Source organism: Mustelus asterias, chromosome 21 (assembly GCF_964213995.1).
Source record: "Mustelus asterias chromosome 21, sMusAst1.hap1.1, whole genome shotgun sequence".
Taxonomy (NCBI): domain Eukaryota; kingdom Metazoa; phylum Chordata; class Chondrichthyes; order Carcharhiniformes; family Triakidae; genus Mustelus; species Mustelus asterias.
The window spans coordinates 59,400,443-59,416,720 of NC_135821.1; the positions used below are offsets into that span (position 1 = coordinate 59,400,443).

Genomic DNA, 16,278 nt, shown 5'->3' on the forward strand with positions numbered 1-16,278 from the left:
GTGCAAACTGATGGATGTGCCATCCATCATGCAACTCACACTTGAAACAGCCTCTTTAAGAAGAAAGAAATAGTGACCTCAGGATAACCCAAAATAATTTACAACCCTTTAAGTATTTTTGAAGTGTCATCAAGCAACATTGCAAAGGTCCCATAAGTAGCACTGAAATAAATAACCAAGTAATCTTTCATGATCTCAGGATAACCCAAAATACTTTACAACCCTTTAAGTATTTTTGAAGTGTCATCAAGAAACATAGCAAAGGTCCCATAAATAGCATTGACATAAATTATCAGGTAATATTTCATAACATAATATAAAGTTTAAAAAAATACTGGATAAACTCAGCAGGTCTGGCAGTGTTTGTGGAGAGAATTGAAGTTAAAGTTTTGGGTCTTCTACCGAACTGAAGAGAGGTAGAAATGTAAAGAATGATATAGTTGGAAAGGAGGCAAAGGAGGTGAGGCAAAATAGAAGAACAGGGATAAGTCAGTCCAAAGGAGATATGGGTAAATTTGTCAGGGACGTGAGACAAAGGGGAATGTTAATGGTACCATTAAGGGACAAAGAGTGCAAATAGCGGTACAAGGTGCGATCACTTTTATATTGACATTGGTTGAGGGTTGAATCTTGGGCGAGACACCAGTAGAATTCACTTGCTCTTCTTTGAATATTGCCTTGGGATCTTTTGCATCTTCCTGAGAGGGCAGACACAGCCTCGGCTTAATGTCTCGTCCAAAAGGCGGCACTTCTGATAGATGGGGAAGAAATGTGTTTGTGTAGTGGCACTTGGTGCAGAGCTATGCAAATGTACATCTATTCTCCCAAAGGCAGGGAACACCACGGAACACTATCTTGCCACCCTGAGGCGCTCCTCAGCGACTCAGTGATCAATTCAATGGATTATCATACCCAGTCCCTCCCCAAAGAATTCACAGATCGACACATGCGTAAAATTAGAACAGGCCAGAATTTCAAGAGCTTGTGAATCATGGCAATGGTTTAGTGATCTCACTTCCTTTGTGTTATTTCATATTAGTACCTAACCAGCTTTTGGCCCAGCTCTTTGTCATCATGGCATCCATCACCTCATGGCTTTGAAACGTCTGTACCTACCCTTTGAGTTTAGCACTGACTCATTACCAGCTGGTTTAGTGCTGACTGCAAAACCATTGCATTAGAAGAAAAAAATTCCATTTGTGATGGTAAGCGGTGATAAGGAGCAAGAATTCGGAATACACTCATACATAATCAAAAGAAAAAGCACTGCGAATAGTTTGAAGGCAGAACCTGAGAAAGGAGGACTGTAATGTGGTGCAAGGCACGGTTCTACCAGGTCTCTGCCCTTTTATAGACATTCTGAGGGGGTGTCCTTCTGTTACAGCATTTCAGTCTATGCTCCACATTCTGATATTCATTAAAGAGCTGAATAACTATATCCCAAAATCACTTCAAAATTCTCAGAGGGTAGTCCACCTAGTTTGGCTGCAGATCATAGAATCGTAGAATCGTTACAGTGCAGAAGGAGGCCATTCGGCCCATCAAGCCTGCACCGACAACAATCACAGCCTATGCCCGCAACACCATGCATTTTCCCTGCTAATCCCCCTGACACAAAGGGGCAATTTAGCATGGCCAGTCAACCTAACCCACACATCTTTGGAGTGTGGGAGGAAACCGAAGCACCCAGGAGGAAACCCAGGCAGAGACGGGGAGAATGTGCAAACTCCACACAGTCACCCGAGGCCGGAATTGAACCCAGGTCCCTGGTGCTGTAAGAAGCAGTGCTAACCACTGTGCCACCGTGCTGCCTCACAATTATCAGCTGTTTATGGGAGCTATACAGCTTGTAACCTTGTAACAACACACTCCCAACATTAATGATTTTGGGATATCATTACTGAAAATTGCTTTGGAGCATTTGACAACTTAAAGAAAGAACGGAAGTGTTTGCATTTATAGAGTGTATTCTTGCAACCTCAGGACAACCGAACACGCTGTAGCCAATTAAACTCGAAGTCAAGGTCACTGTAGCAATGAAGGAAATGCAGCAGCGATAGTGCACTGCCAGCACCCACATACAGCACTCAGATAACTTCCTCGATCATTTATTTTTCGAATGTTGTTTGAGAGATAAGTATTGGCGAGGAAACCAGAGAGGACTTATCTGTTCAAGCTCGTGCAGTACTGTGTCTATTTCTATTAGCCATGGACAGATGGAATATTCAGCTATTACGATTTCTGTAGCTCACATCATAGATCTAGCCCCCTCACCCCCTCCCCAAGTCCGAAATTCCCACCAGAGGGCAACGAACCTTTAAATAGTCCATCAAATTTTCTATCCCGCCCATGATGATTACTGCAGTGGACGAGACTGGAAAATTTCCCCCATTAACTCTCTTTCTCTCTCCACAGAAGCTGCCAGACCTGCTGAGTATTTCCATTGGTGTGCCCAGCAATAGGTTATTCCAGTTTAACAGACTGGAGAGGGCCAGGTAATCAAGCTTAAATTATAAGGGCAGGAAGGGACTGGATGACTGAATTTGGGTTGTCTCACTGCCGTTCATAGAGAAGGAAACAAGAGGGTGCAGAATGTAGTGTTATAGTCATAGCTAGGGTGTAGAGAAAGATCAACTTAATGCAGGGTAGGTCCATTCAAAAGTCTGATGGCGGCAGGGAAGAAACTGTTCTTGTGTCGGTTGGTACCTGACCTCAGACTTTTGTATCTTCTTCCCGACAGAAGAAGGTGGAAGAGAGAATATCCGGGGTGCATGGGGATCCTTAATTATGATGGCTGCTTTGCCAAGGCAGCGAGAAGTGTAGACAGAGTCAATGGAGGCTGGTTTGCGTGATGGATTGGGCTACATTCACGATCTTTTGCAGTTCCTTGCGGTCTTGGGGAGAGCAGGAACCATACCAAGCTGTGATACAACCAGAAAGAATGCTTTCTGTGGTATTCCTTTACTGTTGCTGGGTCAAGATCCTGGAACTCCCTCCCTAACCGCACAGTGGGTATACCTATGCTACGTAACTGCAGCGGTTCAAGAAAGCAGCTCAACACCACCTTCCCAATGGCATTTAGAGATGGACAATAAATGCTGACCCAGCCAGTAATATCGCATCTCACGAAAGATTCAAAAAAAAGGGGGGGAGGGAGGAAATCCCCAACAGTCAGACTGAAGTGCGGAAAGGGAACAAACCTGAATAGAGACCTTGAGGAAAGTGGGGTAGGGGTGAAGTCATCCATATTGTAGTGCCGTGGGATCTTTTACATACGCCATTGCTGCAAAGTGAGCTATTAGCAATTACATGGTATGACACTCCAGTCACTACAACCAAAGAAAGGAAATCCCCTAGTCTTGAGATCTCTCTTTTCGCCAGAACGTTTTCCAATTTCACTTTCCTTATTTCCTCGCCTCCCAGAATTGTTCTGATTACCTTTGCAATTTACTTATCCAAATTCTTACACAATTTTATTGTCGCTACCAACCCTGACCTTGATTATGAATCGACCAGCTTATCAATACTTAACAAGTTGGCACAGAATAACCTCTGCTTCAGGAATAAAACTAAGAGCTAAAGCTTTTACTCTGAAATCCCAGCTGTGTTGTTGTTGGCTGCAAGGAGCCTCCATGAAGTTGGATTGGCGTCATCACAACTCAGTTCCTAGCTCAAATGGGTTCGCTCAAACCGCTCCTAATTCAGCACAAGCTGACACCAGACAACAGAAAATAAAATAAGAGCGGTGATAGGTGTGTGTATGTACATTGAGGGGAATCACCATTTGTATTCTGGGGATCACCTTAGGAGTTACTGATTGAAGAAGGCACCTAAAAGACTTGAGATGCATTTAAGAAATTAAGGACTGGATTTTCATCCTCAAGTTGGGCAGCGGCAGTCAGCCAACTTCCCGGTTCACCCCACCCGCCTTCGGAGAAAGTGCCCACAAAGCAGAGATCTTCATTGCCAGAGGGCGGTTGCAGGCTGGAGCCAGGCCAGCCGACCCATGAAGAAGTTTGGAGGCAGCCACACGGGCTGTTAGGTGTGGATGTAGGCTGTTTAAAATGTCCACCTCCATGCCATGATACTTGGTACGGGCTAAAATAAAAACACAAAGATCCTCCAGTCCTCACCCCATCCATGCCCCATCCATGCCACCTTATGCCCCCCCAACCTACCCCTATGGCCCCTCACTTCCCCTGTGCCTAGCTTTGCTCTTCCACCCACCTCCATGGCCCTCATGCCCAATGCCAAACTTTTCCCTTCCATCTACCTCTCCCCATGGCCTTTATGCCCTCTGTGCCAAGCTCTGGCCTTCCATCACCCCCTTATTGGCTCTCATACCAAGCTATGGTACTTCCATGCCCATTGGCCCACTACATGCAGTCTAGAACCAATGAACCCTATAGTAGTATGGGGGGAAAAGCTTTTAAAAAGTAATTCATTCATAACTTTCTTCTATGTTGACAAAAAAGTCAATTCACTATAAGCTAATAAAAGTGTCAATCTTCCAGCTACTTGAAACATCATAAAAATCACAAACCCTTGAAAGCACAATGTTGTGTAAACAAAATTTGCGGAATTGACAGCAAAGATCAGAGAATCTAAACTGTTAATCAAACAATATTTTTTCTCGGGCGCAGCTGTTTCAACAAGAGTAATGGATGTCTGGGCTCACAGCCAAGCCTTATTATGGATCGTTGGCTGACAGCCCAGACATTCATTTGAGTACCAAACACTTGCTGTTGGTTGGCGGAAGAATATTAGGGATACTGTGATAACTCCCTATTATATTTCCTTTATTCTTTGAGAAGACCTGCAACATCCACTTAAACGGGAGCAGAAAGGGATGTGTTTAACAGTGCAGCACTCCCCCAGAGCTGCAACTGAATGTCACCATCACACATTGCGCGTTCAAAGTCCTGGAACTGACGTTTGACCCCTCAGTCTCTTGACCTTGAGATTGTTTCATTGACAATGTTGAGAGAGCTTGACTCTCCATATCCTACACCTCAACTCACAGTAAAGGTCACTGACATCAGGTGGAAAATGGGTAACCATTCTAGTCTCATTTAGTGAGATTCTCCACAATGAACAGCACAAGAACTACCATGATATATAGATTAGAAAAGAAAGAACTTGCATTAATATAGTGCCCTTCAACACCACAGGGCATCACACAGCTCTTCACGATCAATGGTTACCTTTGAAGTGTATTCACTATTGTAATGTAAGGAAACGTGGATGCCAATTTGTATCCAGCATCTCCCATAGACAGCACAATGAAAATGACCTTAGAATCTATTTTGAATGATGAGGTTAACGGAGCTTTGCATGGTCCACCCCCCAACCCACTACGATTTCTGTGGCAGGCAGGACGGGAAAATTCCCCCCATTGTTTGTGGGATAAATATTGGCCAGGACACTGGGCAAAACTGTCCTGCCCTCCTTCAAATATTGCTGTGAGATCTTTTGCAACTACCCAACATGGCAGATGGAGCTTCTGTTTAAGGTTTGTCATGAATGTACCTTCAGGTCCAAAGTTACCCGCATTTCAAAAGGTATTCCACAGGATGTGAGTCCCTGTAATGAGATTAGCAGGTGCAGACAGACCAAAGAAAGGAATACGTCACCCTGCTAATGAGAAATACTTTGGGACAGATGATGGTACCATTCAGGGAAGACATATAAGAACAAAGAACAAAGAACAATACAGCACAGGAACAGGCCCTTCGGCCCTCCAAGCCCGCGCCGCTCCCTGGTCCAAACTAGACCATTCTTTTGTATCCCTCCATTCCCACTCCGTTCATATGGCTGTCTAGATAAGTCTTAAACGTTCCCAGTGTGTCCGCCTCCACCACATTTCCTGGCAGCGCATTCCAGGCCCCCACCACCCTCTGTGTAAAATATGTCCGTCTGATATCTGTGTTAAACCTCCCCCCCCTTCACCTTGAACCTATGACCCCTCGTGAACGTCACCACCGACCTGGGGAAAAGCTTCCCACCGTTCACCCTATCTATGCCTTTCATAATTTTATACACCTCTATTAAGTCTCCCCTCATCCTCCGTCTTTCCAGGGAGAACAACCCCAGTTTACCCAATCTCTCCTCATAACTAAGCCCCTCCATACCAGGTAACATCCTGATAAACCTCCTCTGTACTCTCTCCAAAGCCTACACGTCCTTCTGGTAGTGTGGCGACCAGAACTGGACGCAGTATTCCAGATGTAGCCGAACCAACGTTCTATACATCTGCAACATCAGACCCCAACTTTTATACTCTATGCCCCGTCCTATGAATGGTCATGTTGAAACTAACAGAAGCCGAGGGGACAGACAGCCAAATATACAGAGAGTATCTTCAAAGGGAAACAATTATATAACTGGCAACCATTTTGTGGAAGCAGAGAGGTAGTATCTATCTAGCAGCCTGAGGTACAAAGCCCAGCTAACAGCCTGTAAGCTGGTGCTGGTTTGCAGACTTGCAGTAGCAAGTGTGCAGAGTACGTTCATGGAGACAGTTAAAACCCATATCTTCACTGAACCAAGAAGAGATATTCCCCATAATAACTATTCAATTGTATTCAGTTTGGTAACTATAAGCTGCACTTTACTTATAGATCTATTGGATTGGATGTTGTTTGGTCAGAGGGAAGTCCTGAAAGATTTCAGATCTTGTAAATGTACTTTGGATGAGAAGGGTAATTCCTACTTAAACTGAGTGATTTCCATAGTCCTGTTTGTGCATGTGTGTCTTTTCTGTACCATGATAAATAGTCTTTAAAAAGTGTTATACTATGACTGGGCTGGTCTCACTGGTATCACGCGTGGCTCCTTACAAGACTATACACCACTATGAACCGGTGCTTCGAAGTTGGGACACCCTTGCAGTTAACATCAGCCAAGTTCGTAACAGGTTGCATCAGAAGCCATCAACTCTGACTGTGAGCAGTTTTGGGCCCCATATCTAAGGAAGGAAGTGCTGGCCTTGGAAAGGGTCCAAAGAAGGTTCACAAGAATGATCCTTGGAATGAAGAGCTTGCCATATGAGGAACAGTTGAGGACTCTGGGTCTGTACTCGTTGGAGTTTAGAAGGATGAGGGGGGATCTTATTGAAACTTACAGGGTACTGCGAGGCCTGGATAGAGTGGACATGGAGAGAATGTTTCCACTCGTAGGAAAAACTAGAACCAGAGGACACAACCTCAGGTTAAAGGGACGATCCTTTAAAACAGAGATGAGGAGGAATTTTTTCAGCCAGAGAGTGGTGAATCTGTGGAACTCTTTGCCGCAGAAGGCTGTGGAGGCCAGGTCATTGAGTGTCTTTAAGACAGAGATAGATAGGTTCTTAATTAATAAGGGAATCAGAGGTTATGGGGAAAAGGCAAGAGAATGGGGATGAGAAAAATATCAGTCATGATTGAATGGCAGAGCAGACTCAATGGGCCAAATGGCCTAATTCTGCTCCTATGTTTTATGGTCTTATGGTCTTATGGACACTGCAGCACTCCTTCAGTAATGCATTAAGAGCATCAGTCTTGGACATGTACTCAGGAAAGTTCAGTGCGATTTGATCCCATGACTCTGAGAAAAGGGTGTTACCAATTGAGTCACGGGCTGACACCTTAAAATAAACTATAAGCTAAGTTAAGAAAGCAAAATTAAATTACTGTTTGACTGTTCGTATGCTGCTCATATTTCAGATGTAGAGAAAAAGCTTTTCTCCTGCGGAGACTAAGATGTGACTCGATGGCATTATGCTTCCCCCTAACCCTGCTTGAGTGCAAACATCACCTTCCAGTGACTCAAACTGTGCTTCAAACCATTATCTGTGCTTCAAAAGATTATCGAATAACTATTGCAACAGATGGAAAAAAGCCAATGTTCTTGCGGAAGCTTCATCATAAATACAAAATAAACTTGCAGGATTGTATGAAGGGCATTTCAAAACTGAGCCTTGTTGTTTTCCGCTGTCTTCACAGTTTTCTCTCCAACAATCGCCATTATTGACTTGATTCAGTCTAAATTTCCTGAATAAACAAGAAATATCTGGCTGCTTTAGAAGTAACCAGCTATGCCTTGAACGTTTTTAATTTCATTAATGGGATGTGGGTGTTTCTGGCTGGGCCAACTTTTATTGTCCATTCCTCATGGACTAAGGGGCCAATTCAGAGGGCGTTTTTAAAGATCACTGACGGAGTGGGCTAGACAAGTTAAGGATGGCAGATTTCCTTCCCTAAAGGGCATCTGTGAACCACATGTCTTTTTATGACAATTGACAATGGTTTCATGGTCATCATTAGACTTTTAATTCCAGATTTTTATTGAATTCAAATCTGCTGGGCGGCATGGTGGCACAGTGGTTAGCACTGCTGCCTCACAGCACTAGGGATCCGGGTTCAATTCCGGCCTTGGAGTTTGCACATTCTCCCCATGTCTGCATGGGTTTCCTCCGGGTGCTCCGGTTTCCTCCCACAGTCCAAAGATGTGCAGGTTAGGTGGATTGGCCATGCTAAATTGACCCTAGTGTCAGGGGGATTAGCAGGGTAAATATGTGAGTTTATGCGAATAGGGTCTGGATGGGATTGTAGTCGGTGCAGACTTGATGGGCTGAATGGCCTCCTTCTGCACTGTAGGGATTGTATGATTGTATGCCATGGTGGGATTCAAGCCTGCATTCCCTGAAGCATTACCCTGGGTCTCTGGATTATGAGAACAATGAAAATACCACTGTGCCGCGCGTCCCTGCATAACACTGCCATACCTCTTGAGGTACTGTCTATCTCTGTGACCAAGCACAACTTGCCTGCATGTTGGAACTGCCTCTTAGACATGGGTTTTGAAAAGTATAATTAGAAAGAAAGTGTTTCTAATGGCAGGAAAGTTGGTAAGCAGAGGGAACAGGTTTAAGGTGACTGACAAAAGAACGAGAGATGAGGGGAATAGCTTTTACGGAGTGCATTGTTATAATTTGGGCTGCGCCTTCTGAAATGGTGGGAGGAAGCAAATTCTATACTCCTTTCCAAAAGCGAATTGGACAAATATTTAAAGGTTGAAAATTGCAGTACTATGTTTGACACACGACAGTTACATGGGTAGGATAGGTATAGAGGGATATGGGCCAAACGTCGGCAATTGGGACTAGCTTAGTGGTTAAAACAAAAGGGTAGCATGGACAAGTTGGGCTGGAGGGCCTGTTTCCATGCTGTAAACCTGTATGACTCTATGACACTAACCTAACAGATCTTTCAATGAACAGCACAAATATGATGGACCAAATGGCCTCTTTCTGTGGTTCAAGGTTTTATAATTTGAAGATTTGCTGAGACCTTACCCATGTTAAAATGTTGTTTGTGTTTGTAGGTTTATTCCTTGACAATGTTCATTATGACGTATATTGACTTTCTTGGAATGCACCTCATTCTTTCCTGCAAACCCCTTCAGCACCTTTATGTAAAGCAGTTTTGTTTTAGTCCCTTTAGTTTATTTGCATCATCGTATTAATTGCATAAAGGAATTCAATCACATTCCACACGTGTAATTCTAAATGCGGTACATAACTCACAAACTCAATGTTTGTTTATTTTAAGGATGCAGTTCAATTATTTCTATAGTATGAAAGCACCTTTCTGGCTATGTCTCTGACAAAATGCACAAAAAGTCCATGTATGTCACATTCCAGAAATCTCACAGATGCATAACGATCATTTTTTTTCAAAGGTCAAGCATTTCTTGATAGATTCTTCTGACTGGAGACAGAAATTTCCCAGCCTTTGCACTTGCACTCTGATTGACCTCAAGTGCCGACAGACAACTGCTTATGTGGCTTACTCACCCCAGAGCAGACAACTGATCTGCGACCTTACACCAGCAGGACCCTGGATTAGTCAACAGTAATGCCATGGAAAATCTGTTAGAACATTAAAAGGGCTTGTGCACAATGCGTGTAACACTTTGCAAACGCAAAGAAAATCTGTTACAGTTTTCTCTTTGGTTCCTGGGAAATATAGACCGATTATAAACACTCTCCAACCTATAATTGTTCTCCTTATAGCAGCAAAGATTAAGGAGGTATTTAATAGAAGGGTTCAAAATGATGGCGTTTGTGAGTGGGGTGAGGGGGTGGAGGAGATTTGACAGAGTTGACAAGGAGACATTCTTTCCACTGGCAGCCAGCTGGATCATAGAATCATAGAAAATAGAAGCATGAGTGGGCCATTCAGCCCTTCGAGCCTGCTCCGCCATTCATTTTGATCATGGCTGATTATCAAATTCAATATCCTGATCCCACCTTCCCCCCAACATCTCTTGATCCCTTTAGCCCCAAGAGCTGTATCTAATTTCTTCTTGAATTCACAACGTTTTAGCATCAACTACTTCATGTGGTAGTGAATTCCACAGATTCACCACTCTCTGGGTGAAGAAATTTCTCCTCACCTTGGTCCTAAAAGGTTTACCCCCTACCCTCAAACTATGACCCCTAGTTCTGGATCCACCACCATCGGGAACATCTTTCTGAATCTACCCTGTCTAACCTTGTTAGAATTTTATAAGTTTCTATGAGATCCCCTCTCACTCTTCTAAACTCCAAGGTGATTTAAGGTGATTGGAAGAAGTCACGGGAAGATGATTTTTTTCTCATGTGACGAGTTGTTACGATCCAGAATGCACTGCCTGAAAGGGCGCTGGAAGCAGATTCAGTGGTAACATTCAAAAGATAATTTTTTTTAAAATTCAGAGATATGGGGACGGAACAAGGGGACATGGGATTAATTAAGCAATGCTTTTGGAGACCTGGCATGGTAATAATGGGCCGAATAACCTCCTTTCATGCTGCTTAATTTACTTTCTTCACTGTCTCGCACTCCAGGTATAAATTTGCCTTCAGACCTTGGTGATGATGAGATAGGACTGGGAGACTCGATTTGTTAAGTCTCCAGATCTTTTTTCCACTGAAATTAATTTTCTTAATCGACCTGTCCCACCCATGTTACTGATCAAACAGCGATGCAGCTCTCCCAAACTCCCACTATATCCTCTGATTCACTTTGAGCAATGGAAGCCCATTAACAGGATTGTAAATACTGAGGGCAGACCTGATGAGCTGAGTTGGCTACCTCTGCTCCTATGTCTTATAGATACCTTGATAGATTGCACTGTCGCCTTGATTTTGAAAAGGTAACCTGTTGGACTTTATCAGATAACAATGTTGTGTGTATGAAAAGCGATGAAGTTGATTTGAAAATCTTCTATCCATTGGTTGTAATGACTGACCGAGCTGAGGTTATTTTTAGTGAAGGAAAGGATAACAGGGCAGCATGACGCAGGGCTCTTATCAGAATTAGATAAAGATCACCAAAGAGTAGATACTTAACTTAGACTGCATGCCAAGAACTGGAAGACACAAGTAAAATAAAATTGTTAACTATCCATTGAGAAATCAGGATTTGCAGCAATTTATTCAATTCCGGTGTAGTGAAAATGTGAAACTGTGCCTGAATGAAAGCAGTTGGGATGAAAATGTGCAAATATATGCATATATATTGTATTTTTTTTTACATTTCAGGAGAATGTTTAAAAAATCAGCTTTATGGTATAGGTAGTTGGTAAGTCTATAGGAAATACAGCTCAGGTGTAGGGAGAGCAGGATAATTACTCATTTCAACCTTGCAAGTGGTTATGTTGAGTAGAGTCAATGGACTTTTGCTTACTTAAATTCCCCTGGGATTTCAGATTAGAGTGATTGACAGGGTCATGTGATGATGTGGACCATGTGCAATCCTGGATCTGTAGCAGAGAAAGAAACAGTTTTTTTCAGAAAATAATTAGAGTTTCGTTGTTCCAGTTGAAGGTAGGAGAATTTTGCAAGCTTCTGAAAGCTCTTTCTCTCGCTGAAAACTTACTTCACTGTCTCGCACTCCAGGTATAAATTTGCCTTCAGACCTCGGTGATGATGAGATAGGACTGGGAGACTCGATTTGTTAAGTCTCCAGATCTTTTTTCCACTGAAATTAATTTTCTTAATCGACCTGTCCCACCCATGTTAAGTCCGTAGACATTTACCATAGCAAGTACATTTGTGATTGCTAATCATTTGTGTTGAATGTGGTTTTTAAATCTGTAAGAAGAATGTTGCTTACTTGGAACTCAAATAGTGATAAGTTAGAAATTGAAGTTGTTTCCTTTCATTTTTAAAATATTGTTCAATTGTGGTTAGGCTGTTTCCTTTGTTACAGTTATATTTAAACTGTGTTATTAAATAAAGTTTGTTTTACTATAATACTATTTACTATAACAATTCAGTGAAATTGTTCCTCACATTTATGCCAAAATAACAAAAATGTTAGGGTCTCGTCTAGCTTCATAATATACCTTGGGTTCTCATCCGGGACCCTAACACAGCTTAATGTATATTTTATTCAATAGAATTTGAGATTCAAGATTACAGACAAAGGTATTTATTTTATATGGGAATAAATTAAGTTACGGTTTTAAAGGAATTTGTATTTATACAGCTCTTTTAATATAGTAACACTTCAAGCAAAAGTTATTTATTGTCAAACAAAAGTTAACACTGAGCCACATAAGGAGCTATCAGGTTGGTGGCCAATGGTATGGTCAAAGAGGTAGACTTTGAGGAGTGTGTCAATAGTGACGAGAGGGGTGGAGAGGCTTAGTAAGGGAATTCCAAAATGTAGAGTTTACAGGCAGCTCAAAGCATGAGTGGTGGAACAATAAAAATGGATTACACCTGAGGCTTCGCAAATTCATATGGGTGGCACAATGGCACAGTGTTTAGCATTGTTGCCTCACAGCACCAGGGACCCGGGTTCAATTCCAGCCTCGGGTGACTGCCTGTATGGAGTTTGCACGTTCTCCCCGTGTCTGCGTGGGTTTCCTTCGGATGCTCCGGTTTCATCCCACAGTCCAAAGATGTGCAGATTAGGTTGATTAGTAATGCTAATTTTCCCCTTAATGACAGGCGAATTAGCAGCTAAATATGTGGGGTTACAGGGATAGGGTCTGTCGGTGCAGGCTCAGTGGGCCAAATGGCCTCCTTCTGTATTGTAGGAATTCTATGATCCTATGCCATGGTTCCTGTGTGTGATCTGTGGAGAAGAACCAGTCAATGTTCAATGGTGGCGACGTGAGGAATAATGATTATCTGCGTGGTTTCCGCTATTAACTTAGAAAGACAAAAAGAAAACTCAGGAAATACGCAGTGGGGCCAAATTTCTGTCCTTTACGTTCCTTGTATTCCAATTTATAAATTATTGAATCATATGGCACAGGATGAGGCCATTCGGCCTATCATGCCTTTGCTGTCTTTTTGAAAGAAATATTCAAATTGTCCCATTCCCTCGCTCTTTCCTCGTAACTCCAGAAATGTTTCATTTTCAAATATAAATCCAATCCCCTTTTGAATTTTCCTGTTGAATTTTCTTCCAGTGCCCCTCCAGGCAGCACAGTCCAGGCCATTATAACTTGCTGTGAGGAAACTAAAACTATTTTCTTCATCTCCCCCTCCAATAATAGATGGGAAAAAGGGGGAAGATTGATCATGTTGGGTCTCTGCTCAACTGCAGTTGACCAGACTGGGGCTGAACAGTGGAAAATCAGTCCACCAGTAGGTAGGAGATCAGCAAAATTATCAGATAATGCCAGATTGTTGTTGGAATGCTTCCTGTGTGCATATTTCTGTGTGTACTGGAACAATATCCGATTGTAATCATTCCCATATGTAACAGAAATTAAGGTTGCAAGGGAGATCAACTAGGCCAAAAAAGTTCATTTGAAGAGAATCGTATAAGGTGATCAGGGATTCAGAATGTCGAGGTTGTATTACTGGACAAATAATCCAGAAAACATTAGTTCAGTAGATATGGGTAGGAAATTGTTAAGTGATAAACTCCCCATATGAAGAAAAAGATGGCTGTGTGGAGTTTGCACTTTCCCCCTGTGTCTGCGTGGGTTTCCTTCGGGTGCTCCAGTTTCCTCCCATAGTCCAAAGATGTGTGGGTTAGGTTGATTGGCCATGCTAAATTGCCCCTTAGTGTCCCGGGCTAGGGCCTGGGTGGGATTGTTGTCAGTGCAGACTTGATGGATCAAATGGCCTTCTTCTGCACTGTAGGGATTCTATATCAGATGGACAAAACATACGGGAGTTGAGGCTAAGAACAGTCCATAATAGAAGCAAATGGTTGGGAAAGCTTGGGAGATAAGGGAAATTGGTAAGAAAGGATTTGCATGTACATAGCATCTTACATCATCTCTGGGCATTTCGACAGTGGGCTGAATTTTATGGCCCTTCATGGAGGGACTGGGGCTGGAAAATGTGACAAGCCATTCAAAAGTCCATTGACTTCGGCGGGAACAGAAAATCCCACTGGTGGAAAATTCCACCCGCTGTCACTCATTGTAATGTAGGAAATGTGGCAACAAATTTGTGGGCAACAGGGTCCCATAAGACGCAACAAGATATTGGCCAAGGGCTGGCTAAATGTTGGCTAGGTTTTCAGGCAAAATTCTGCAGCACTCTTCTTGAAATACGTCCAACTTAGAGGGCAGATGGAGCCTTGTTATAAAGTCTCACCTGATGGAGCAATACTCTGGAGTGGTCAAGCAGACTATGTTGTGGGGCTTTCTCAAGTAGGTCGAAAACCCATAAGTGAGAGAGTAATGGCTGATCTATGGTTGACATCTAAAGCAAGGTCTAAAGTTGCTAATGTTAGTGTTGGGGTCACAAGCACTATGGGGCCAAATGAAATCCTACTGTTGAAATGTTTGCTGTGACTCACATGGTTGTACTTGTGCCATTGGTAGTAGATTGTGGGTTAAAGTCCCACTCCAGAGACTGAGGCACAAAATCTTTAGCAGACACTGGAGTGCGGTACAGATGGAGTGCAGCACTGTCAGACATCTTGCCTTTTGGATAAGAATCAAAGCCTTGTCTGCCCTCTCAGGTTGATGTACAAGATCCTTTAGTTGTATTTCCAAGAAGTGTAGTAGGATTTTCGACAGTGTCTGGCAAATAATTACTCCTCAACAAACATCAGTAAAAGAACAACATACCTGATCGTTCTCATGTCGCTATGTGTGAGACAATCTTGTGCGCAAGTTAGTTGCTGTATTTATAATATAACAGTGACTATATACACTGCGAAAGTGCTTCACCGAATGTGAATTAAGCACTTTGGAACCCTGAGGTCACAAAGGGTGTGATTTAAAAGCAAATATCTCTGTCCCTTTGACATTGAATTTGGCTAGAGCAGTGTACTAGGCCAAAATTGGAAAGTCAGGAGAGACATGAGAAATGCAGGAGCAGCAATGTAATTTTAGGGTTAATTTTAAGGTTAGCCAGAATTGATATAGAGTCGGGTGTCTGAGCTTTTGTCCTTATTGGCATGTATTATGAAGCTTTAGCCATGTGTGAAGTTTAAATCTCTGTTCCCATTAACTTACAGGTATAAGTAGCTGTTGCCACCAGATCTTGGTGTTCTTAATATGGATTTATTCATCAATGAACCAACAGTGTTAAGAATAGACCTTTTGAAACTTCCAATCTGACCAAATTTGAACACTGCAGCAAATAAGAGATAAAAGTGTAAATATGGATTACGGGATAAGAACAAAGTAAAATTGGTTTTGTACAGAACCTTTAACATTACAAGGCATGTCATAGGAGTGTTATCAGGTTAAAAATAGACAGGGAACCAAAGAATGAGAATGAGGGCACGTGACCAAACGCTTGGTCAAAGTGGTGGATTTTAAGAAGGCAAGATGAGGATAGAACAAAGAACAAAGAAAAGTACAGCACAGGAACAGGCCCTTCAGCCCTCCAAACCAGTGCCAATCATGATGCCCTAACTAAACTAAAAAAACAACTTTCTGCCCTTACTCAGTCCATTTCCCTTTATAACTTCTCTATTCATGTACCCATCCAGATGCCTCTTCAATGTTGCTAATGCGCCTGCTTCCACCACCTCCTCTGGCAGCGCGTTCCAGGCACCCACCACTCTGTGTGAAACCCGCTCCCCCCCCCCCCCCCCCCCCCCACCCCCCCGCGCATCTCCCTTAAACTTTCCCCCTTTCACCTGTGGGCAGCACGGTGGCACAGTAGTTAGTACTGCTGCCTCACAGTGCCAGGGACCCGGGTTCGATTCCAGGCTTGGGTCACTGTCTGTGCGGAGTTTGCACGATGTGTGGGTTTTCTCCAGGTGCTCCGGTTTCCTCCCACAGTCTGAAAGACGTGCTGGTTAGGTGCATTGGTCGCGCTAA

The 16,278-nt window shown here is 43.0% G+C and overlaps 1 long non-coding RNA gene across 1 annotated transcript in view; it reads left to right on the forward strand.

The window, feature by feature from the left end:
- The window catches only part of LOC144508969 (uncharacterized), a 67,111-nt gene extending 59,121 nt beyond the window's left edge, over window positions 1-7,990 (forward strand). The window contains exon 4 of the long non-coding RNA XR_013500371.1: window positions 7,704-7,990. This is a non-coding gene — a long non-coding RNA (uncharacterized LOC144508969). The remainder of the gene's footprint in view (window positions 1-7,703) is intronic.
- The last annotated feature ends 8,288 nt before the right edge of the window (window positions 7,991-16,278 follow it).